Source organism: Gymnogyps californianus, chromosome 4, assembly GCF_018139145.2.
Source record: "Gymnogyps californianus isolate 813 chromosome 4, ASM1813914v2, whole genome shotgun sequence".
Classification (NCBI taxonomy): domain Eukaryota; kingdom Metazoa; phylum Chordata; class Aves; order Accipitriformes; family Cathartidae; genus Gymnogyps; species Gymnogyps californianus.
Window position 1 is genome coordinate 20,915,202 of NC_059474.1, and position 25,041 is coordinate 20,940,242.

General features: G+C 37.3%; 1 protein-coding gene across 2 annotated transcripts in view; it reads left to right on the top strand.

Annotated features, from left to right (window-relative positions):
• RBPJ (recombination signal binding protein for immunoglobulin kappa J region) overlaps window positions 1–25,041 on the top strand; it is a 64,597-nt gene that overhangs the window by 7,682 nt on the left and 31,874 nt on the right. The window lies entirely within an intron of this gene.

Below are 25,041 nucleotides of genomic sequence, written 5' to 3' on the forward strand. Positions count from 1 at the left end.
ATTCTTGATAACATTGCTTGGTCTGTAGAACATTTCCTCTGCACTTCATTTTTTTCAAAGCTATACTTATGGCATATTTCCAGTGTGTGGTGCTTTGGGAGATTACCAGGCAACTTGGTATCAAAATGCAACTTGATCAGGCAGCCATGAAATTCAGAATTTTCTAAGCCTGAGAGAGGGAATTGAATTGTGTAAAATACTGGTCCCTAATTTTTGCCGGACCATAGAAACGGCACAGAGTAAAAAATACTCTCTAGGCAGTATCCTGCTTTCCTTTTCCTGGCAGCTCTTATTTTAACTCTATAATTTAATTTTGTCTGGGAGCAGAGGCAGAGGATCTTGCAGGCAGTGTTTCTTTTGCAAGCTGTGGGTTAGGAACTGCCAGTGTAGGAAGCAGGTTAAACTTGTACGCTCAGCAGAAGAATTTGTGAAACTAAGCTTTTATCAGTTTTTGATAGTGTGTGGGGGTCTCTGGGTTACTGCTTTCACCAGTGCTCTTACATACAGGGAACTTCAAAATGAAGGTCTAGAGAATCAGAGGTGCTTGCGCTCATTCTGAATTTATGCCATTGCAGAAGAGTTCTAAGGCCTGGCAGAATAAATAATAATTAAGCTTACTCAGTTATTTTGTTGTTGTTGTTCCAGCCCTCTGCGTAAAAGCCCTTCATGTCCTGAATGTGAAAAAACAAGCACAAAAAACCAATGACTTGCCAAGGTCAAATGCAGAGTCCATGGAGAGGTGGAAATAGAATTACTGTCTCCTGATTCGGTTCTTGTTGGTCTGTGTAGTTATGGGCCGTTTGCTGTTCAGAGTTTGCTGGGTTTTGACAGGTGGCATCATGTCTTCTCTCCCTACTGCGACTGTGAAAGATGGTTAGAAGATATCAGACTTTCTTAGGTTTTCTGTGTAACAGAAGGGTATGGTAAGGAAGACTAAGAGTGACTGTATTCATAATTAATGTGTTTTGGTAATAGTGGGGGATATTAGAATAGACACTAGAGAGATGCTGCTCTTACATAATTGAGACATAAGGGCAATGGATAGGGCATGACCAGTGGATGAATGTGGCATGAAGAAAAAAGAAGTGGCGCTGCAGTGTGCTGTAGCCATGTCTTTATACTACTGAAGAAATTATTCTGTATAGGTATTTATTTTTAAAATTCAAAATATTTTACCACTTTCCAAATCAGCCAGCCAGCTCTGGCTTCAGTAGTGAGTTTAAGAATTCAGAAAAGAAAAAGCTTTATTGAAAGACTGGTGTTATTCTGCATGTGTGTGTTTCTTTTCACGCTCTCTTAGTTTTGTATTAGATATACAGTGATGACTAGTAAAATCCTTAATAATGTAATATCTTCCAGAAGTGAGGGGGATATAGCAAAACTATTTTGGACATGTCTTTTCTGTCCAAGTATTTTTCTGGCCAAATTTTTTTCTTCTGCTGTTCAGCACTTCTTTGCCAGCACTGAGTCCTGGCGTGTTGTTTTTGGTTTGTTTTTTTTCTTTTCCTTTTGAATTACAATTTTTTTTTAATTATTATTGCATGGTTGGTGTTGTTTTTGGTTTGTTTTGTTTACATGTACATTACAAATCTCTCATTAATTAGCTATGCAGAGCAGTTAATCAAAAGTATTTGGGTTCAGGCTTCCTCTTTTGGAAGAGGCTTACAGCACGCTTGATGCGTTGTGACAAACTCAGTCAGCACAGATAATACTAACTTTGAATCGTAATCATGATGTAAAAGTTTGAGAGATCTTTGTACAAGTACTGAATTTACAAGAGTGGCTTCCGATATTAATTGTTTTGCTGCTGATTATGGAGGTGAATGTGCCTCTTAGTTTGCATGACTGATAGAAGAATATATTATGTAGAGATAGAAAATAGGGAGTTCTCTAGATCTGAAGTAATTTTTTGCCATGCAGGTCATCAGAAACAAGAAAGTTAAAGCATAAAAACTTATTCTAATATCTATTTTAATTAATAATACAGATGCTGGCCAGGTTCATGTTCAGTTTTGATAATACAGTAAATAAGATTTGTGTTTGCAGTGCTTACATTTAGATAGCAGGACTCTCAAAATACGAAGAACTATTAAAACAAACATGAGAACTACGCTAAAACAAACATCAGAACTTTTTGCATTTTTATTTGCAATGGGCAAAATACCTGTATTTCACAGTAGTTAACAGGCAAAACAAAGGAGTTGTTATGAAACAATGTTTAAAAAAGGTCTTATTGAGAAGTTTTACTCAATTAGTTTGTTGAAGTAATAAATCATATTTCAAATGGTAGCAAAGGAAAAGTGGACCAGGCTTTTACAGTCATTTGCAAGTGTTAAAGGCTACTACAAAGTATAGGACAACTGTTTTTATTGGATCCCTTGAGCTGTGAGGATAATTGTTCTTTTTGACTAGCTGCCACATCTACATGTAGCTTTTGAGACTGCAGTAAATATAAGGTGACCTCAGAAGATATGTTGAAGGTACCTGTCAAGACAGAGTTTGAAGCCAGTCCTTGTGTGAGTGTTCCCTGAATCTAGGCTGAATTTCCATATGGAAATAAAATATATAAGAAAGAACTCTTTGGACATATCCAGTGGTTTTTCACTGTTTCATCTAGATAGTTTTTCTGGACCAAATCTTAATTTTTTTTTTTTGTATTGTTCAATACTTAGCAAGCGATCAGAAAAACTGAACTGACTCTTAGCTGTTTCACCTTATTGCTGTATGGCACTTAAAGTTAGCAATAGACTGGTTAGACTTGTCGGTTTGCATAGTCATGAAAGTCATATTGCATTAGTTCAAATCTGAAAGTTTATCTTTTTCGGTTAGAACAGTTCTTAAAAAAACCCAAAAAGCAACAGACCTATGTTTGCCAGAAGTTATTAGGCAGTGATGAATATTACATCTGTAGAGATAACAGACTTCTCCACTTAGTGGAAGTTTTCCTCTGTGCTTCTGGTGCATAGGATTCAAATTGTGGATATTGTTGTTTAAGGTACTTTCTTAACATAGATTTTACTGGTGGCACTTTTGATACTTTCTCTGTTGTATTCAGTATTCTCCTACTTAATGTCCTGATTTTAGGCAATTTCCTTCAGTAATGATATTACTTTTTTTTTAAGATGGAAGATAGTATTCTACCAGCGTCCAAATTGCTTTCCTAACTAATATTTTCTCCTTTTTGTTTTGACATTACTTGAAAAATGTGTATAGCCACTGCTTGACATTCCTTTCCTCTGATTCCAATTTAGATCTGGTCAATTCTGCTTCCTCTTGTTATATATACAGCATACTGAAATAATGTTGGGGTTTTTTTTATTTTACTTGGTTGCTTTCAGTCTTGTTCTCTCCTGAATTTTGTGACCAGCCCTCAATTAGTTTTGGTTCTACATTTCTTTTTTTTACGGAGTAGTACACCAGAATACTTTCTCTCCCCTTTTTTTCTGTGAAGTTTCTGTATAAGCCCTATTCTCTTTGTTCCTGGGCAATCTGTGTTCACTTACCTTTGTCCAGAACAGTACTTCCAGAGTACTTTCCAACAGTGTTGCTCCTTACTCTGAATCTGTCGTGTTCCTTTTTTCCCCCAATTTTTGCTGCTACTAGCCCTGTAAGGCTTGTGGTGTGCGTAGAGCATCACCACCATTATCTACAGAATGGGGAAGTCACTGTTACTACTCAACCAATGTGATAAACTAACAACTGTATGTTTTAAGTCGGGTCCAAACCCTGTTCCTTGCTTTTTGGAACTTGGAGCTTGGCCATATCCGTGTCTTTGATCGTGAGAGGGGACGTCTAATGAGCATTGGTATGCTGCTTGTCTCCCAGCTAAAGAACTGGTGAGGGTTGGAGAGAAAATAGAATCTAAAGAATTCAAGAACCGTAGATATCTTGTGTAATAAAAGACAAAACATTGGTACAGAGAGATGAGGAAAATTAAGTTATGTGGGGGAAGCCAAAGAAAGATCCTAAGTGTTAATATTGTGAAGGCAGGAAATTATTTTGGGAGGGGTAGGAAGAAGACATCGTGGAGGATCACTTTATTTTGGAGGAGTTTCATTATTTCCTTTCACTACCCTTCTCTCTTTTGGCATGTTTTAGTCCTCTTCATCGTCTTAGAAGTGTATAGGAAGCTTACTATTTTGTTATCCTTTTGCTACTCCAAGAGGGATGGATAAAATAGAACTTCGAATGAATTCAGAGACTGCAATCTGTTGCTAGTGGCTTTGTAGCGAGTATATTGAAAGCTGTGAAGAAACAGGACACTTTGTTCTTACTAACATGGTGTATTTCTAAAGCAACAGAACTGGGAGAAAGGATTGTTTTTGAAGTGATGAAAGCAAACAAAGTAAAGCTGAGACCAGGTTTTGAAAGCTAAATTCTGTGAATAAGCATTGCCCAAAAAGGAGTTTTGTGTGTGTATACAGATAAACTTCATGTTGTTTGTTATACAGCTTTGTTATACAACTTGAATTAATATTTATTATACAGAACGTTTCTCCTAACATAAGATGGGTTAAAAGAGCATGTGTAATTTTCTGCATAAATTTGTAACTTTTCTTTTTGCCTGGTTCAGTGGTTGAATACAAATATTAGATTTGCTTTTCTTAATACCTTTTCAGAACCTTAGAGAAATAGTGTTCATACTGGTGTAATATAGGTTAAAATTTACCAGTTTGATTGAAATAGTTCTCTCCTCCCTTTGTTGTTCTCATCAGAGAAGGCATCTTTAGTAGTTTGCAGATTTTGTGATACACTTGTCATGAACTTGTCCCGCTATTGTTGCGTCACAAAAAAATACATATTTGAAAGGTTAACATAAAGATATTCCTAAAGTAGATGTGTAACACTGGTGCACTTTTTCTTTCAACAGTGAGCCTCAGCTTACTCTCCGTGATGAAGAAGCTCATGTAGCCCTTTGGCTAAAGCACTCCTCCCCACTTCATTTTGCAACAAAATTTAAAAAGTCAAATAGGCATGTCCTTTGGATATCAGAATTGAATAATAGTTCCAGCCAGCGAGGCTCAATGTGTGCAACCTTTCTCGTTTGGTAAAAGGAACCTTCGTACATTCAGTCTTGCAACACCGGACTGTAGTTGGAGAAACAGGAAGCAAACACTTAAGCTTTGTCCCAGATCTTCATTGCTCCTTCTGTCCGTGGCCTCTTCCTTTTTTCAGCTGCTTTCTTAATTTCTGTCTTGGAAGCCAAAAGTAACTTCATGCTGTTCTCCTAAGAGTTGAGTCATTTATCAGCTTCTCCTTTGCCAAATAATCTGTAATGGAATCCACTACATTTTCCTCTGCCTGAGGCCGTTTATTGCATTGTCCACTTGCTTTTGCCTTTCTGTCTCAGTCCTCTTGATTCCTTATTCTGTCCATTTTCTGCAGTGTCTACAGTTAATTGTAGCTGTTAGAAACATCTTCTTGAGGACGCTGAGTTCAAAGTGCCCTAGGTCTTGGCACAATATCGTTCCTGTAAGTAGCCTGTATTCACCTATAATTCATACTGCTTGCAAACTTTTTCTCTTGGGTGGCATGCAGGTTCAGGGAGGCCTTTTAACAGGCGCTCTAGTATACCTGAACGGATAGACTGTGTTGGTTTTCATTACAAAACCAGTCAGAATAACTGGAGCTCTCAGGACCTCTCTGTACTCTGTGATCAGTGGTGCCCTGGTGGTGAGTGTACTTTAGGTTTGTCCCAAGGTGTGCTGGCATTGTTGACCAGATCTTCTAACCATGAAAAGTAGCATAGTTGAGCAGCTGTTGAGTGCTTGTCACGGCATTGTTTGTGTAGCTAATGAAGATGTATTTCCTAAAGGACGTTGTGCTTTGTAGTTGCCAATCTCTGGGGAAAACTCGAAAATCCTTTCCTTGGCAAAAAAACCTTAAATAAACCAAACAAAACCAAAAAAACCCTGTAACCCCCCCAAAAAACCTCTACTGGATCTGCAGCTTCTTTTTTCCTAAAAAAAAAAAAAGGTCTTATTTTGTTCTCAAAAGTTAGAAACATCTGGTAGCAGGGCTGTATTGCATGGTACCAAAGCAAAACTGCTTGGGTCCCTCAAATATAGAAGTGCTGTTTTCTTATTTATTTAAATTAGCTTTCTGAAAAGCAAATACTTGACTAGTAGACATTTGTTATGCTTTTCCTTACTGTTTGTAGTTAATTTTATTAATAAGCATTTGTGTTATCATACCACACTTGACAGCTGGCTTTCTGTGCATACCTTCAGACAGCTGTGGCATTTTGTCGCAGCGCTCAGGTCAGCGGTGAGCGTCTGCGACTTCTGAGCCATGTGATTTGCGGGCTTTTCAAGTGTCACTCCAATATGAAACTGGCTTTGCTGACGTCTTAAAACTGAATTTTAGTTCTGGGGTGGGGTGACCCTTCAAGGCTGATTGTACTGATGATGCCAAGTTGCCTTGGGATTCCCTTGCACTTCTAGTGTTCTATAGCAGAACTCTCCCTTGGTTTCTTCTCTGCCCCACTGGTCTCCAAAGCACATAGTATGTGTCCTTTACTATCTACAGTATGCTTGGACCATGTGAGGTCCAGTTATTAATAAAAGCCGTGTTCATTCCTGGCATCAACATTGGGCTCAGAAATCCCCTGAACTGAAAATAGACATAGACAGGAGAATGTTCAGGGGTAGTACCATTTACGCTTGTGTGGTTCTTACTCTTCTTCAGCTGTCCATTGATCCTGCTGTTGGAGATGGACAAATGGATTGCTGGAGCCTTGGCCTGAATAAGAGTAACCCCTCTGTTCACTAGCAGTGGGAGCAGAAGGCCCTGCACCTCTGGGTGGACTGTCTTAACTTTGCCCTTCTTCCTCGTCATTGCCTCACTAGCTTTGCAGCAGTAAAAGGGAGTGGAGGGGAATGGATGGACAGTAGTGTGGGGTTAGGGAAGAGAATGAACTCTCTAAATACTAAGGTAGATGATGGTGTGTATATGTGTGTGTGGAGGCATCTTAATCTTTTGTCTCTTGATTTTCTTGAATTTTCTACTACTGCAAAGACTTTGTTGTCTGAAGAGATTTTGGAGGTGGGAAAATTAGATTTCGCTATCTCAGTGTTGAAGTTTTTGTCTGATTCTTTAAATTTTTTTTTTCGTTAAGATATGGAAACATTGAATGGCTTTTTTGTTTTACACATGTTCTTGTATTTAGCTGTAGGGAAGTTGGTCTTTCTCCCTCCAAGGGAGTTTCCTGTGTACATGGAAAAAATACAAAACAGAAGTGAAAAATACCTCAGGCTTCCAAACCTGCCACTCACATTTCACTTCTCCCACTACCCTCTCGTCATAGAAACAGTCCAGCAGTTCTTTCTCTGTCCCCATAGCAATACCATCTATTTAAAGAGCTAGACACCATCATAGCTAGTATGGTAGGTAACTTGGCACACAAAATTATTACAACAGCCTATGAACCAATGGGGAAATAAAAAAAAAAAAATTAAGTTACACAGTGATACACTTTTCTGGTGTTTATCTTTAAATTGCCAGAATGCTTTATTAGGCTTTCTTCAGGCTAGTAAACATAAAATAATTTGATACCTGTTCCAAGAGGTTTTGTAGTCATAAATAAATTTAGTTTGCAACTCATGGGATTTTTTTTTTTTGTTTAAAAAGCCACTTAAGGCAGGGGCCCTAAAATTTTGTGTAACGCAACAATTAAGTTGCATTTCATAGTTTATTATTGTCAGGAGAAATTCTGGAGACCCTCTGCTTAGAATCTGACTGTAGAACAAACAGTTGGTTTCTATATTTCTTATGCCTGGGTGAACAGCATGTAGGTAACAAATTGAAAAGACTTGATGAAATGCTGGTATTGTGTTCTATACGCATGAATGCTGTTTTGACAGTATTTAAACTTTTCCATAACCATATAAGATAATTTAAGCACTTTAAAGTTGGCATTCTGAATTTTCTTCATTTGTTTAGACTGCATTTTGCATATGCTATTGTCAAGTAACAGGGTTTTTTTTGGTCTCCAAGTTGTGCTATAAACAGCAGGACTAAAGAACTTGTGTTTGCTATACATTTGTGCCCTGTATGGTGAAGAAAGTTTACGGGACAATACCATGAACTCCCTCATCCCTAATGGGCAAAGTGTAGCTGTAGTATAGCTAAGACATATGCTTACTATCTATCCAAATGGCATATACAAAGTGACCAGCTGTGAAACAGTATGTAATTTCCAAGTTCTGCTTGTCTTTTTCAATGACATCAGTATTTTGGAAATGGCTATGCAGCCTCCAGTTTTCATAAAACTCACAGCAACTTCATTGTCTTTAAAAACTCTTTTCTTTTTAAACTTACTTAGAACTGATTTATGGGTTCCAAAGTTATTGCAAGGATGGCTGATCAGTTTTATAGCATAAGCTTCATTTTTTAGTAAACTGGCAAACTGAAGCAATGAAGGAGTATTAGCTGTTAGCAGAATACTAAGCCTGCTCTGTGGACACATTAGTGTGTCCATATTTTCCAGAATGCATTAATGCCTTGGAAGAAAAGATACCATCTCTCTAAAATGCTGAATTCTAAGCTGTAACTTCTAATATAGGTCATCCCCTGATTTTCTTTAGGTTGAGACTTTTTTTGTTCATTTATCTTGCCTACACAGGCATCTGCATGTTTTAATTCAGGAGTTCAGCTTATCTGTCTGATTGCTGCACCTTAATGATCGCATTTGTCCATGATTTTCCCATTTTTCTTGGAGAGCTCAGTCTGCCCTGTTTGAAGCATCAGTAGGCAGGAATTGCGGGAAGGAAATCTCCCTGTTGATTAGCGTGTTCCACGTACTACACACTTGGCAGTCCTGTGTTGGCAGTCATTTCTAAACTGGTCAAGATATGATTGAGATGGCAGTAGCTGCTAAATGAAATGACTTCTTAAATTTGGTTGTTTAGTACTTCAAAACAGTTTTGACAATTTACTTTCCCTTCTGGCCTGAATGTACTTGAAAGGATGAGACAATGTTTTGAAAAGAGGTTGGGTTCAGAGCTCAGCAGTTGGGAGTCTTCGCAACACTGCTTAGGCACGCTTATCATGCAGTAAAATCCTTACATAAAAATTTGTGCCAGCACGGGCTTTATTCTGGGAAACTAGTGTTGTAGCAGTCACAGGTTCAAGATCATGTGGAAATTAAGTGCTGTTGGGTAAAACTTTCTTTTAAAATACTAGTTCCTTAAACACTTAGAATACCTAGGTCAAGTAAAGTTTGTCTCAGAAACATTCTTGTTTTCAAGTTGGCTTCATAGTTTATAGTGTACCTCATTAAGATGCAGGGAGAAGTTTTGCCAGTAATTTGCATCTGTGTGGAGTTTAAACTTGACAAACCTGAAAAGCAAGCCTACTTGAATTAAGAATGATTCACACAATTTCCATTTTAAAAAATGGACAATAATAACTGCTTTGCATTTGTGCTCTGCAGATTTTTTTTTCTTATGAAAAATGCCCCATAAAAGCTATTTGGGCACAATAGGAGCATGTGTAACTACATAAGAGAACTGTAATATTATAATACCAGAAGAAAGGATGATAAGGTGTTAGCCTGCTGACATCCCAGACACACCAGGACAGTAATCTAATCTTTTCATATGGTTGTTGTAAATGTAGTGTGATAAGGAGGAGTAAAAGTGTATTTTTGGAGTGTCCGTTAAATTATCTTGTTCAGAGATCATTGACCCATTTACCACAACAGTTATTAAAAGTATTATCGTATTTGATGATAGGTGGAGATTGTGGAGATTATATTTCTCTAGCAATTTGTTTCTAAATATTTGAGTTTTGCAGTTAAAAATAGCAGTAATTGAAAGGAACTTCTAGCTTATATCATTTAAACAGTAATATGCTTGTTATACATACCCTGTTTTCCTCTTTCTCTTTCAATAGTGAAGTACTTGTTAAATGGGAATCTGAATTTCTGTGTCTTCACTATGTGGGAATGCTCTATTAATTATTGCAGGCACTGTAGCTGAAGTATAGCTTAATCTCTTAGAAACTTAAAAATAATTTACCTATGAATCAATTCAACAACAACAACAAAAAATCCAAAGCTTTTTAATCATTTAAAACATTTATTTTTTTTTATTAAAACGTAGGTTTGTAAACTGCAGAGGGAATATCACCTAATTTTGCTGTCTAGTTATGTGACTTCAAAAATTTAAGAATAATTTGCTTATATAAAATGCTCCCCAGTTGGAGACCTTTAGCACAACCACAGTGAAAAAGATTGACGATGAAGAATGGCCTCCAAATGATTTAGCTGTCCTAGAAAGTTGAAAAAGAGCCTTCTAATTCTCCCTCTTTTCTGGGATGTGTGTTTATTGCTGCTGTTTTTATATTCATGGGATGATGTATTCATAAGCTTAATTACGAAACAATATACTTGAGATTGATTAATTCTAGGGTACTGACAGCTCATTTTGCAACTGCACCCAGTTGATGATATTGTAACCACATAATTCCTGGGTGATGCAATAAGAAAACATCTGAAATCTAGGAAAGCCTGTAATTTTGTAGAACAGGTTGATGCCAAATACGGCTTTGTTAAAAAGTGTATGTATTCACAGGTTTTGTGTCGTCATTTTAATCTACTGATTTTTTGCCAATTTGGAAATTACTGTTTGCATGGAAACCTGCTTATGAGCTGATAACCTATTCTCTGCTTACATACTGATATCATTTGTGAATTATTTTACAAGTCTAGAATCAGTGGATGAGACAGTTGCATAGAAGTAAGCTTATGTAACTCTAGCAGTTTCCTTTTAACGAATATAAGGAGCTGCTTCCATTTTGTATTTTGAAGGATTACAGCAGTATGGAAGTTGGAGGAAGAAAGGGAATGAAAGGAGAGAATACAGACTGTAATGATACTGTGTTTTAAAAATATATAGATATTCTACAATACAAAAAGTTGACTAAATTGACTGAGATGATAGGGAATTGTCCCCATTTCCTAAAGGTATTTTTTTACAAATATAAAAATATAGTAAAGATGTTTAAAAATGGCTCTTGAAACTTTTGCTTTGGTGGGCTAGGCACTGTATATACTATTGCTGTCAGAGCTTACAGTTCCTAAAACAAGATCAGTAAAGGGGATGTATGAATTGGGTTTTTTTATTACATTATTTAAAATACAATGAAGCGGGTCTGAACTGAAGCTATGGATGCACCAGATTTCTGATAGCACACTGCTACCGAAGTGGGAGGTCACATTCTCCTCTGAGTGTTCCTGGTGATTCCATTGTGGTGGCACTGGCACTCACTGGGTTCGTGACTGAATCAATAAAATTCACTTTCCTTCCTTCCCTTCATCCTCCTCCTCCCCCAAAAGATAGTTTTTGTTCTGGGTTACTGATTTGAATCTATCTCTGGAAAGGTCTGACAAGTGCTGAAGTCTGGTGTGTAAGGGTAGGTAGTGTAGCCAGGGGGAAGCTGGCAGGCAAGAACTGTGTTTGGTGGTGACAAATCAGATCAGTTGGCTGTGAAGCCACAGTCCAACTGTGAACTGGAGCGGCTGGGACACAGACACGTTTGCTTACCCTGACCTAGCAGAGAGGTGGGAAAGGCATTTGAGACAGTGGTGACTTAAACTGTCACAGCAAGACTTGTCAGAGTTGGTCAGCTTAAACCTGTCATTTTGCATTAAGTTCTGACTGCATTTGGGGGGAGTCTTACAACTATCCTAAGCTAAACTTTGACTAAGGATGTTAGTCTGCTGGTAAGATCTCTTAATTATGCTTAAGACTTGTTTTTTGCAAGTCATTTTCCTTACAGAATTCTTCTGTGTTTTATTTTGTTACATACAGTTCTTTCCCATTAGAGTTACAGGCTTGCTAGAATGTAAGAGAAAACAAGCTTAGCTGCTCCTTCTGTGTAATCCCTTTTGGCTTCTGTTAAAGTTGAATTTACTGAGGTGACCGAACAGCTTTCTGCAACCAAAACCACTGATTTCCCTCTGTCTCCTGCTTCCCAGTGTATTAGTGGTGCGACAGATTGATGGGCTGAGTTGGCTCCCTCTGAAGGTCTGAGCTCTGCAGGTGGTGCAGGGGAAGCTGGTTGAGGAGCTTGGAGCAGGACAGTAAGCCCCTTAGAAGCAGATTAGTATGTTCTCCTTGTTTTCCTGTTGATAGGAAGCAGTCGCTGTAGTAATGAAGCTCCTTTGTTTATGTGGGTATAGAGTAAGGAAAAGTACATGGAAGAGTGATTAACCTATTATTTTAATAGACCAGTGGTTAGAAATTTTGAGCTGACCAATGACTATCCCTGTCAAGAATCTATTATCTCTTCAAGAGGTGTTCAAAAGAAATATGTATTTGCCTTTATGGTTAGTGAGGTTAGGCTGGCTTTTTGAGAATCTTCCTCCTTTGCAAGTTCAGTATGGTTCTTTACCACTTCCTTGCAAAATCATTCACAATTTCTGCTTCTATTATGTATTTTTGGCATTACAGTGAACGGTGGCAATTCAAAAAAACCCATGAACCTTAAGTTTTTGTGCTTCTTTTTTATTCACTTTTTTGTTTTTTAAGTTGCCTTCTGCACAGAAGATGAATGCTTATCTTCCAGTTAAGGATGGAAGGTATATTTAAAGAGGGGAAACTGTTGTCTGAACACTGCAGACATTCAATCATTGAAAGCAAAGTTGAGCAAATCCTCAGGTACTATAATATAGTGGAGTGTTCCTATATAGGCAGGAAAGTGGTCTAAAAAGTCTCATCTTATGTCTGATTTGTGACTTTTGTCAAGTAATCAAGCAATAGAGGTAACAATCAGTAGGTTTATTAAAGTTGATTCCTCAAGCATTTAAAAAAATCCTTCTTCAGACTAAATCTTACTTGCAGTTATGGGCAGATGGTAACTGTAAAAAGCACTGCTTTATTACTCAGTAGCTCTGTTCTTACCATATTTAGAAATTTAATTTCTTAAAAGAAAAGGTAGCTGCTTGTTTTTTAAAGGGTCGCTGGTACTTAAATTATGGTTTAGTAGGGGACATAGAATCACCTTCATAGGAAATAGAAGGCAAGTTCACTTGTGAAGTATCTATTCACGGATGATGTGCAAGGTGAGATCCAAGGGAAAATTTACTGTGCTAGATGGACAAGAAGAATCCTAATAACCGTACATTGAGTAAAGTAGTTGTCACTGAAAGCTGTTAATGTGGGATGTTACACATGGAAGCATGCTTCAGACTATTTTTATGTATTAGCAGCTTACCATTATTTTAGTAGCCAATTTTGTGAACTACATGCAGTTGTTTTCCTTTTTCCTAACAGTCACTCTTTTTTGGTTTGAGTGGATGAAGATAAAACTCATGAGCCTTATATTGCACATTCCCTATGTAGTTAAAATAGCTGAGCCAAATTATATTGTGTTTTAGGGACTGAGATTCTGTTGGCATGCTGATTTTTCACGCTGATAACTCTTTCAGTTGCTAAGGTAAGTGTGTGCAAATCTGCAGTTTCCACTGAACATTTGAGCCAACGTTATTAGGGAGTCAATCAAAAAGAAATAATAGCATGTGAATATAAAGGAATCTTAATAAATGTAGTAAATTTTTATGATGTTTCTCACATTCTACACCATTCCAACGTTTTAATGGCATCCTTTAAGTTGATAATATCTTTAGTATACTTGAGATCTTTGGGCTACTGTAGCCTCTTGCAGCAGGTACCTACAGCAAAAAGCAAAAGCAGGGAAAACACATCTCCAGATATATGTTTAGGTACTTTCTTGTTCTTAAATAAGCTGTCATTACTGACTTTCTTGCCTTACTTAGTGTGGCAGAGTTGTGTGAGTTCTGTCTGGATTAAAACTATGTCCTCTTTGGACTAGACCTTTGATTTTTAGAATCATGTACAAGTATAGTGATTTACTGGATGAAGTTTTTTTCCGAATTTAAGTAGACTACTATAACAAAGTGAATTTGTTTGCTTTCTGTAAGTTGTTTAAAAGTGAGCCTATTTACTGATACGGTGCAAGCTGTATTTAAATTGCAGTTGTGGTTCTGTGATTTTCTTTTCATGGGGATTGGAAAAGAGAGAGGACAATAATGAAAGCAACGTGGGAGGATGAAAGCAGGTCAGAAAAGGGAGAGGGAGTTTCTAATTGAACCAGTGACTTCCAGTGAGAGGGCGTGACTAAATGAAGCAGAGCTTTTGCTATTGTATTTATGTCAGTATTATTTGATATAGTGCCAAAAGTGTATATAGTGCTGTACAGTAGAAGACTTGTTTCAAACACGTAACATGTTCCCTGTGCTGGAGGACTTAAATTCTTTAAGTATAGGCTGGAGCAGTACAGGATCATGCAGTACAAAGATGTGATAGTGCATGGTTGGTGGCATTCACCCTGGAGCAGGTGGGTCTTTTTTTTTTTTTTTTTTTTTTTTTTCTCCTTGAAGAGAGGGAATGTTTTTTGTATCGATCAAAAACTTTCTGGTTTTGTGATTTCAGGGGCTGCTGTGCCCCCTACTTCCAAAGAGCCACAGTGCAGTTGGACCACCCATCACTTGCTCTTTGCAGAGGAGAAAAGGACTTTAGGAGTAGGAGAAATGCTAGCATTGTTCATGTCCCTTAGACATTCTCGATTGGTGAGGTTTTAATTAATTTTTATCTCCTTTTGTAGGATGGATAAGAAAGAGGATACATTGGGTCGGTAGTATTTCAAAGCAGATCGGATGAAGTTGGCTCTTTGTACATTGTATGTGGATATGAAAACTGTATTTATTTTTAAAAATGCGTTAGCTTTTAGTTCAACTCCTAATCTTCAGGGCAAAGTCTTTATAGCAATATTTATTACAGTAGGCACCCTAATGAGAATCAGGGCCGAAGTGCTGCTGGCAGGCGAAAGTGAGAGTGAGTTGATGACTGCATGTGACTCTGTTAGTGCATGTGTTCATCCTGAATGATGAACCAGCATGTGGCATGATGGGTGATCTGGAAACTGTCATTTTGCTGACTTCATCAGCTCTAGACGATTGCACTTACGAACACAGTTGCACCTGGAGGGAGCAACAGGGGAGATAGGTGTCATTTCTTCAGCAGTTTCTGTACCTCAGGTATGTGATATTATAGAAAGAATAAGAGACTCTGAAATGCATCATTTATCTGTGTATTTAGTTACATATGTCATATTACAGAAATATAAGTAGGTTCGTAGCAAAAAAAAGAACACTTCTAAGATACATATATCACTGCAAAGTAATGGATCTGCATAATCTTCAGTGTCTTCTGCACCTTTCCTAGAACTGAATAATGGCCACAGGAGTATTTTTATTGAGGAAGTAGCACAGCAACAACTTCTGTGGTTCTGCTAAGTGAAAGGAAATAGTAGAAGACCATAAAATGTTTAGGGTATGAGTAGTCTTAAGGATTTAAAAACTCCCTTCTCTAAGATGCTGCGCAGATAAAGCCACAGTAGTTAGGGACACTCACAGTGTAGGTTGGGTCATATTAGGCTGTATGGCATTAAGTTACAACAAACTATAAAGATCAGTGGAGGGCAAAGAAAAAATACGTATGGGACATGGAGGGGGGTAGCCTGAGAAAAGTCAATATGCTCAAAACTTTGTGAAGAATGAAGGTTGTGTGGAATCGTAGGCTGTGGAGTATAGAGTGGCTGAGAGAAGAATTACTTCATCACCTGTCCTTTCTTTTGACAATATAAGCTTGTTTATTTTAGTTCTTTCCTTTTAGTTTGTGTTTCCAGTGTGTTGTTTGTTTAGCACTGGATGTTACTGGTAGTACAACTGTCTCTGTTTCCCTTAATGATCAGACCTGTGGATATTGAACCCGTTTTCGTTTTGGAGAAGATAAAATTTTCCTTCTGAAGGTCTTTTAGCCATTTGTATGGTTCATTTATTCAATGTTCTCATCCATGGAAAACATAAATGTGAAATGTTCTATTTGAGCATAAGTAATATTAATTGCTTGTGTTTACTTCCATCATAACTGACTTTATATATCCAATTATATGTCTTTTGCATTAATCTCTTAGAAATTGTGTCCTTTAGGTGTTTTGGTTCTTTAATCATGTGTTAAACCTATAGAACATCACTTTTTTGAGCTGTGCATTTTTACCATTGGCAAATCATAACAGTGCCCTATTTTCAGCTTCATTTAAAAAATAAAGGATATCAGTGTGGAATAAGGTGCACTTATAGAAATCAAATGCATCAATTATCTCCAACAGCAAACAAATACTAAAAGTGATGTGAATCAACAGCTACATTTAATGTGTATTTCATAGACCAATCATAGCAGAAATAACTATATGAAATTTTGTGATCTTTTTTATATGCCAGCTCGTGCCAGATCATAAATGGCCATTTTTTTAATATGTAGGAATTCTCTTTGTGTCTGTGAAACCACCAGATGGGATAATGTTTCCTAGTGATAGATGGTCTTTTCCCTTGGGAGTTGTGTTCTAAAATGTTTGTAAGAGAATATAGTTGTGTAGGTGAATGCACAGAAATATTTTCAATATTTGCCTCTTGTCTTCACAGAAATCTGTGTGCTGAAAAATATACTTACATTAACAGAAAATTCCTGTGTTTTAAAACGTACATCTGCTGCTTTGCTTTTACTGTTGATGTAACATGTCCTAAATGTAGAAATCTGCAAAAACAAAACAAGGCCGATATGGAGTAGCTAAGTCTTACCATGTAGGTTGCAGTATACTGCTTAACCTGTATGAAACATTTTTAACAAATGGAAGATTAAGGGATAGCTCCTGAGAACTATTCAGTGTGTTCTGTACATGGACACTGTTGTATATATGTTGGCTTTGATAATTTTAAGCATGTTTAACGTCCATGAGTATGAACTTTCCTCAGTGCTTCTTCGGTTCCTCACTAATTTGTCTGTGGTAAGCAAATGGAAGCTGGAAATGGGCAGAGGATAGAGGATTAAAAGAAAGAGAGAAAATAGAGTCCCAGCATGCTACGTGAATCCATCTCTTTCAGCTTTTCTCAGATGATGTCTCTGTTAACAATTGAAAAGGAATACTTTTGTATTAATCCTCAAACTTTAAATGAAAAACTGGAAAACCTAGTATTTCACTTTCCTAGATCTTAGATAACCTCAGTAGGCCAAGTAAACCTAGTGAGCTCACATACTGGTGAGCTTGTAGTACACCACGTTTAATAGGTTTGTGATGACTGATCACATAGCAACTTGAAATTAATTCTTTGAAAAGTATTTTTGTTTCCTATGGTAGAAGCAGTAGGCCCTATTGTGACGAGGATCGTCTTGTGCTAAAGGCTGAATATACATTTGAAGGACTTCCTAGCTTTCCAGATATGTAGCAGTTGTTTTAAAGTTGAAGGAGAATGATAAAAAATACCTGTAAATGACTTGTCTTATTTTAATTTCTTTCTTTAAAAGGCTTTTGTCTCACTGTCCAACCCCAAACTCTTCACATTCTTTCACAAGTTTCATGGCTATATAAGAAGTCTAGGAGAAGGTTGCATCTGACAGTTGACTGTGTTTTTAGAACTGAGATTAAGCGAAGCACAGAGGTTTCTTTTGCTGCACTCCTAACTACAATATACCTATAGTAGTTGAAATGGCAGTATTTCTTTCTCCCCAATCCTGTCACACTTAATGGCTTTTGGGATACCAGCTATTTGGTAGATATTAGAAATGTTGGAACTTAACTTCAACCTCTCACCCAACTTCATTGTCACTTCATATTGTTGGAGAGCAGAGGTTGGAATTTCTTATGTTCGTTCTTTCTGAATTGCATAGTATATTCTGAAACTTCTCTAGAGATTATATAAAAATCTGAAATTCTTTTCATTAGACTCCTCCCATTTCAAGCATTGTTTCCCTCAGACCTCCTCTGAGGAAGTAAAAACTTTCTTTAGTCACTCTCTTCTGTATTTAATTTAATTTAGTATTCTTAATCATCTCTATCCCCTAGTAAGCCTATGCGAAGCACACTGTATTTGTCTTGAAACCCATTTATTTGACAGCTTTGTTTAAGGCAAGTGGGACTTGCCACTCAGTCTGTCTCCAGGTCTTATACTGCTCTGAATTAGTGATTGCCATATCTTATTTCTGACAACGTTGAGCGGTTTGTGCTTCAGGAGAAGGAGCTGGAATGATTGCACTAAACAGTTATGGGATAACTTCCTTCCAGGGGAGTTCCTTCTGAGCACTTGTCTGGGAATTGTTTCCAGAATCCATACTGAGGTATTAGAGTCATCTCTTGTAGCTTATTAAAGAGTTCCTCTAACGTGTTCTGCAGCAAATACTGTGATATGTGCTATCATATAACTGGACTAATAAAAAATTGGTTTCGCTGTTCAGGAGAAATATTAGGCCCTTGCTAGATCAGTCGAAAGCACCAACAAGTGTGTAGGTCCAGTTGGAAATGATTTGACAGTCGGATGTTTGGGAGTGAAACTTTTCCGATGAACAGGCACTCTGCACCTTTTCAAAATCCAGCACTTGTTTCCCATGTAGAAAGCATCCGTCTTTCTTTAGTTTTCTCATTGTACTGGGTCTGGCTGGGATGGAGTTAATTTTGTTCATAGCAGCTGATATGGCGCTGTGTTCTTTGTGACCAAAACAGTGTTGATAACACACTGATGTTTTAGCTCTTGCTGAGCAGTGTTTGCACAGTGTCAAGGCCTTCTCTGTTTCTCACTCTGTCCCATGTCCATCCCCCTGCAGTGACTGGGGGGTGCAGAAGATGTTGGGAGGGGAGGCAACCAGGCAGATGACCCGAACTAACCAAAGAGAGATTCCGTGCCATGTAATGTCATGCTCAGCAATAAAATGGAGAGGAGGGGGGTTCAGAGAGGTTACCTAGCTTTTTCTTGGGAGCTGGCTGAGCATCGGTCTACCCGTGGGAGGTGCTGAGTGACTGGCTTGTTTTGTTTTGTTTCTCTCTTCTTCCACTTCTCCTTTGTTTGTTAAACAATTTTTATCTTGACCTACAAGTTTTCTTGCTTTTTACTCATGCTTTTCTCTTCACCTGTCCGATGGCAGGGGGGAGTAAGTGGCTGTGTGGTGCTTAGCTGCCTACCGGCTTAGCCCCCAACACCCATGATGATCTTTTCATGCTTGTGTAAGGCAAAAAGAAAATAAAGAGATCTCAACTCAGATCTCAGCACATGGATACCTGCTATAATATGGTTTTGGATTCTTCAGGTAAGGCAAGTATTTTGCTTTTATTTTCAATGCTGAAATTTTTAAGACACCATGAAAACTTCTGTCACAAAAAAAGGTCAACAGAGAAAACAGCGACTGTAGTGTATTTTTACTAGTCTTTGTATATTCTGGAGTTAAATCTGAACATTTTGCCTTGCCACAGGCTTTTCTGGTACCTCAACTCACGTAATGTTCTCAGGCCCATTCTTCTCACCTAGCAAGTCTTAGTTTCCCACTCATGTCTTCCCATTCTCAGTCTTCACCCTTCCTGCTATTCCTCCCATGTTGGCCTCTCCAACATGCTTGCTTTCTGCTCAGCTGTTATTCCTACTGTATTCAAATCTGACAACTCCCTTTTGCTCTTTGCCTCTCTTGAGAGCATTATTTACAGAGAGATCCATGCTATTCCTACTAGATGCCAAAAATTGTGTTGGTCTATAGGCCAAGTGAAGATAGAATTCTTAAGGCAAATTGCTGAAGTTTTGCCTCTATTTGAATGTTGTGGAAATATTTTCTTAAGGCTTCTGTGCTCGGTAAATAAAGGTGAATGGACTTTCTCAGGGACTGTGAAAAGGAAGTTCTTGGCTGAAGGCCAATACTGGAAAAGTTTGAAGTTCATATTCCAGGCAGGAGGATGCTAGAGCAGTTTAGTGACCACGGATTTTCAGTCAAAGTTGAGGATGGGACAGCATGTGATTTTTTTATATATATATTTTTTTTTTAATAATTTTGTTCTTGCAAATGGCAAAACTGTCTTGGTTAATTTTTATTTATTTATTTATTTTTCCTTCCAAAGTTGACTTGACACACAGAACCATTGGGGAAAAAAAATCAGCCAAAACAGTTTATCTCCAGAAAGTTAAACTGTATAACAGAAAAAAAGTTGGTACTTTTAGTAGAGGCATATAATAACTGATAGATTTTCTTTGTCTTTGTGCTCCTTTATACATGCTGAAAACAGTGGAAATTCATACTCCTGCAGCCATAGAAAACTATAGCATAGTATGTATTGTATCTGAGCTAGGAATTCCAAATAGGATTTGGCATTCTGATACTTTCTGAAAACATTTGAAACTTACCCTGTATGTTGTATCCTGTCTTTACCTAACCTGAGAATATTAAAACTTTGAACAAAGCTAGTTAGTGTACTTGTAAGATTAATGTTAGTGCACTTGTTCATTTCCATAGTTACTTGAGGGGCAGTAAAGAGGTAAAAAGAAAAAGAGTAAGTTCACTTCCCATTCTGTGAATGGGGAAAAGAAGTTTGAATAAAAGTTTGAATGGCAAACTGGGACTTGCTAAATGAAAAGGATGGACTTGAAAAGAAGAATGATTTGGGACATGATGTGGGAGAAAAGTTATGCCTACAGTGCAAAATGTGGAAGTGAAATTAATTTATGCAAAGCATCAGAAGAGAAATAAAATACATGAAATAATAGAATACAAACGAGTGGTTGGAGAAGATACAGACTGGGAAAAGAATTATTAGAACAAGTATAACTTGCTGCAACAGCAAGTGATTATGGTGTGACTAATGCTCACACTCATCTTTGCAGTGCAGTGTGTTAAGGAAATACTAATAAAATACAGTTTGCACTGAATTAGTTTTGTGAATTGAAATGGCAACTTGACTGTATGTCCAGAATTCCAATACAGTACATCTTGAAACAGCACTTAGTCTTGGATAGTAAAATTAAAAAACCAGGAAAGGAATTTGGTGAGCATTCAGATATAATTATATATAACTTATAATCAGGATTTCAAATTATATATATTTAGCTTGTTTAATAACCACTATAGGAATAGAACTATGATACATTTTTAGTTTCCTCTCCTGTATATTTTTGTTATCCGTCAATCTGCATATTTTCATGATGTAAACAAAGAGGAGAAATAGAAATACTGAATATAAAAAGAAATTCCAGAACAGTGAAATCCAGGGAAAACCTACGCAAGAAAAATGTTGCAGTCTCTGTCATCTCTGACAGGTAACCTTGAAATGTCTGAACTGGCTCATTTTTCAACATGCCAGTCGAATACGAAAGTTTGAAATAACAGCAATCATAGTTTGTACAATGTCTGTCATTTAGCAGGTTGCCCTGTCAATACAGGTATCTACATCAAGTTGCAAACTTATGGAAAGAGTAAACCAGATGAACCATTAAATGAAATACATGTGATACTTTTTTTTTTTTTTTAATTTTTATGTCTTGTTTGTGTATCTTGAGTTTTGCGATGTGACTGAAAATCTGGCATCCTGGATGCAATTGCTGCTGTGGAACATATCTGGTTCATAAGAGTATACATACTGGACCGTGCCTGCTAGTCATCAGTGATGGATGATTAAGGAAAGAATAAGAAAGACAGGGTAAATGTAGACTGTTTTTTTCCCTCCTGGTAACTTCTTTGCTGCTGGTAGAACATGGTTTAGGTTTTCCTGAGAACAAGGTTGTAAAAGATAGGTCATTATGCTTGATAGAAGCTACTGGAGCTCTGTACCAGACTTTGTTTAATCCTCTGAGTCCATTTGTCCTTTCAGCCTCCACAATATCCTCTAGCAATATATTTCACAACTCAGTTATAACAGTGTTGGTAGAGGAAGGAAAAATTCTTTTATTCTAAAACAAAATGTTCAGATATTAGATATATTTCCTAATTCCTGTGTTTGTGAGAGAGAGAGAGAATAACCATCTCCTTTTCACATGTTGCATATCTTTTATTAGTCTCTTAGGTCTTTGCATCCATTTGTCACTTTTCTCTCGTGCTCTCACTCTCACTAAAGGCTAGAGAGTTTTAGCCAATTGCATGTGAAAACTATTGATCATCCATATTGACTTTTGTGGTATCTTTTGTTACTCTGAGATAACTTTTTTCCACTATGTTTTCAGTGAACTTCAGGCAGTTTTCAGAATTGTGGGTGTGTGGCAGAATAATGCGATGACATGATAATGTTTGTGTTTCCTATTCTATTCTTAATCATTCTTGAATTCTAAGTTCTTTGACTATTGCTATTGGACTAGGGAGGGATGTGTAAGAATGAAATGTCAATCAACCTTATTCATGTACATATTGGTCACTTATTTAAATAATTTGATTTATAGTATTCCTGTACAAGTCACATTAATTTTTCCTAAAATATAGTTATCCCTGTGAAAATGTCTACTAATCTAAGTGGTTTGTAGGTCAAGTCTTAGAGTTCTTAATTCTGAAGAACGTTTATGGGACCTTTGAAGTGATTTTGAGGTGGTGCAGGAAAGTGCTGTTCACTGACACCAAGGCTAGGGTGCATAACCATCAGTCATCCGTCCAGATGACATTATTAAGGAAAAAGTAGCTGAATTTAATTTAGAGACAGTAAAAAATTGGACTTAAAATAAGTAAATATGAATATGTAGTTTCTTCCTATTCCACTTCTCCCTCTAACATATATTGAAAGAATAATAAAAGATACCAAATTTAGTTTGCATCATCTCTTTAGAAGGTTTATGTTGCTAAGGGTAGCATTTATATGTGTTCACAGGTTGATTACAGTGACATCATTAACTAGATGGAGGAGGCTAGGGAAAGCTGGCATGTGGTTTATAAAGGTACTGCACTGAGCATCAGATGATCAGGGTTTACCCTGTGCATCTCCAGAATGACTCAGTGCTTTGGCTCTGCCTCTGAAGAATGGGGATTTTTTTGTACTTTTTCCTGTGCTGTATATTCAGAATTTGCCTAAAGAAAAAGATAGGGTTTATTTCTTTAAGTAATTGCAACTGTTTTGTGTAGATGCCTTGTTAATAAAGCCCTTTTTAGGCAGCAATAAGTGTACATGCAAGGGGAATGTTTCTGCTGCACTCAAGAGTTCTGCATGGGTAGTTGTTGCCTTAGGGGAGTGTAAGATTTTGTCTGGGAGGTTTTTTGTGTTAATGTACTTTCTGAGGTACTAGTGTTCTCATCTTGGATTGGATCTGTTGGCCACAGTACAAGCGTGGTGTGCGTAATGCCTCCTTTGCTCCAAAATAGGCACCTCTTAATTCTTTTCATGGTGAATTAAAACGTGCAGAGGGATTGAAACAAAGACTGTAGTTCTACTCAAAATCAGGCAGCTAATCTATAGGGATGTTGTTTGTCTGTAGACTATTGCTTAAAGGTAATCTGTTGTCTAGTCAGTGAGTCACAGACAGGTGAATCCTCTGCCAGATGTAATGATCCTAAGTCGTCAGGGGAGAACAGTAACTACATAGATAGTACCCGGGAGGTGGGATACGCACACCTACTCACACTGTTATCCAGGGAAAATGAGAGGCACAGGGCATGCTCGGGAGATGAAGCTAGGCAGATCCTGAAAAGATAAGTGGTAGAAGCAGAAAGGCTTTGGGATGTAACTTTCCTGCTGCCAAACTCCAAAGCTGTTTGGGTTTTACCTTTCTGCATTACAATATGACAATGCAGTGATACGTACCACAGAGAAAAATATAAATTGAAGTACATGTCCAACAGACTTCAAAATTCAAAATATAAAACCAAATCCTGCAGCAGGAATTTTAGTTTCATTGTTTCATTTAAAGTTAAAATAAAGCCAAACAAGTGAACAATATACTAACAACAACAAAGTAAAACATGAAATTAACTTCTGTCTGGTCAGAAAAATACATTTTAATTTCATTGTTTAAACTGAAAAAAATAATTTGGCTTCATCTTGTTTATTCAGCTCCTCTATGTAAAGTGGACTACCAGTACTTTAGAAGACTAATTTCTCAAGTCTTGAAAAATAACTTCAAAATTTGCTTAATGTTCTTGTCACTGTCTTTTCAGGAGTGTGCTATTCTGCTTAACTATATAAATGGCAATAGCTATGTATTTTTACTTTGTACATTTCTAGAATTACTCAAATAAAATTGGAATGTATCAAATCATTCCACCATCAGTTGCTGTAGAGTTCAGGACAGATCCACTGCACAAACAGGGGAATTTCTTGTCACATCATTTAATGATCAAGTTCTTGTTGTCCTAGGGAGCCTCTGACACTGATGTAGGGCAATATCAGGAGAGGGTTTTTTTCACTATCCAGGAAGCATAAAGGGAAAGATATGCCCACTTATCAAAGAGTTTGGCAAGTCAGAGAGATATTTATGAACACTGGCAGCAGAAGCACAGTCTCTTATGCCTCAGTTTAGATAGAAAGGTGTTAAGCTAAGCCTGCTTCCCCCCCTCCCCCTTCCCTCTTTGTCCTCATTTTAGCTTGTGGGTATACTTCCTTACTAGGTTGAGCAGATGTACGTTGCTGAGTACAGCCTTCCTTTTTTCAGGTCTTGTACCTGACCATTTTGGTTTAATCCGAGGATGGTTTTGTTAATGAAAATGTTTGTCCTGTGTAAATTCAGTGTCTTAAGTAAATAAAGACTTTTGTGGAAAGTCTTAACCTAGTGTAAAGAGTGTACTCTCTCTCTCAAGAACAGTGTTAAAGCACTGAAAGAAATACAGCTGTCTCAAAACACTTTATGGCTAAAAAATGTTAAGTGTATAACAGGATATTTCTGGATCATGCTTGGCTACATTCCATGAGAGAGATTTTTCTTATAATTCTGTACCGACACGTATGAAATACGTTGTCATCCTTTTTGTAAGAAGTCATTAAGGAAAAACAGATTTCTGAGAAATTGCCCTGGTGGGAAGCATTCACTGTGATTTGTCAATTCAGAGATAAGTCTGTTAATTTCTGTATGTTGATGATAACTGCTTTTTGTTGGCACTTCTGGTCAATGCTATGGCAAAGATCTCCTGGTTATTTACATACTTGTGATATCTGAACTTTTCAAAAGCGATTCAGAGAGAACATAAATGTGACTATAGCAAAGAAAGTTATCTAGTGTTCCAAATAAAAAAAGCCTCTGCT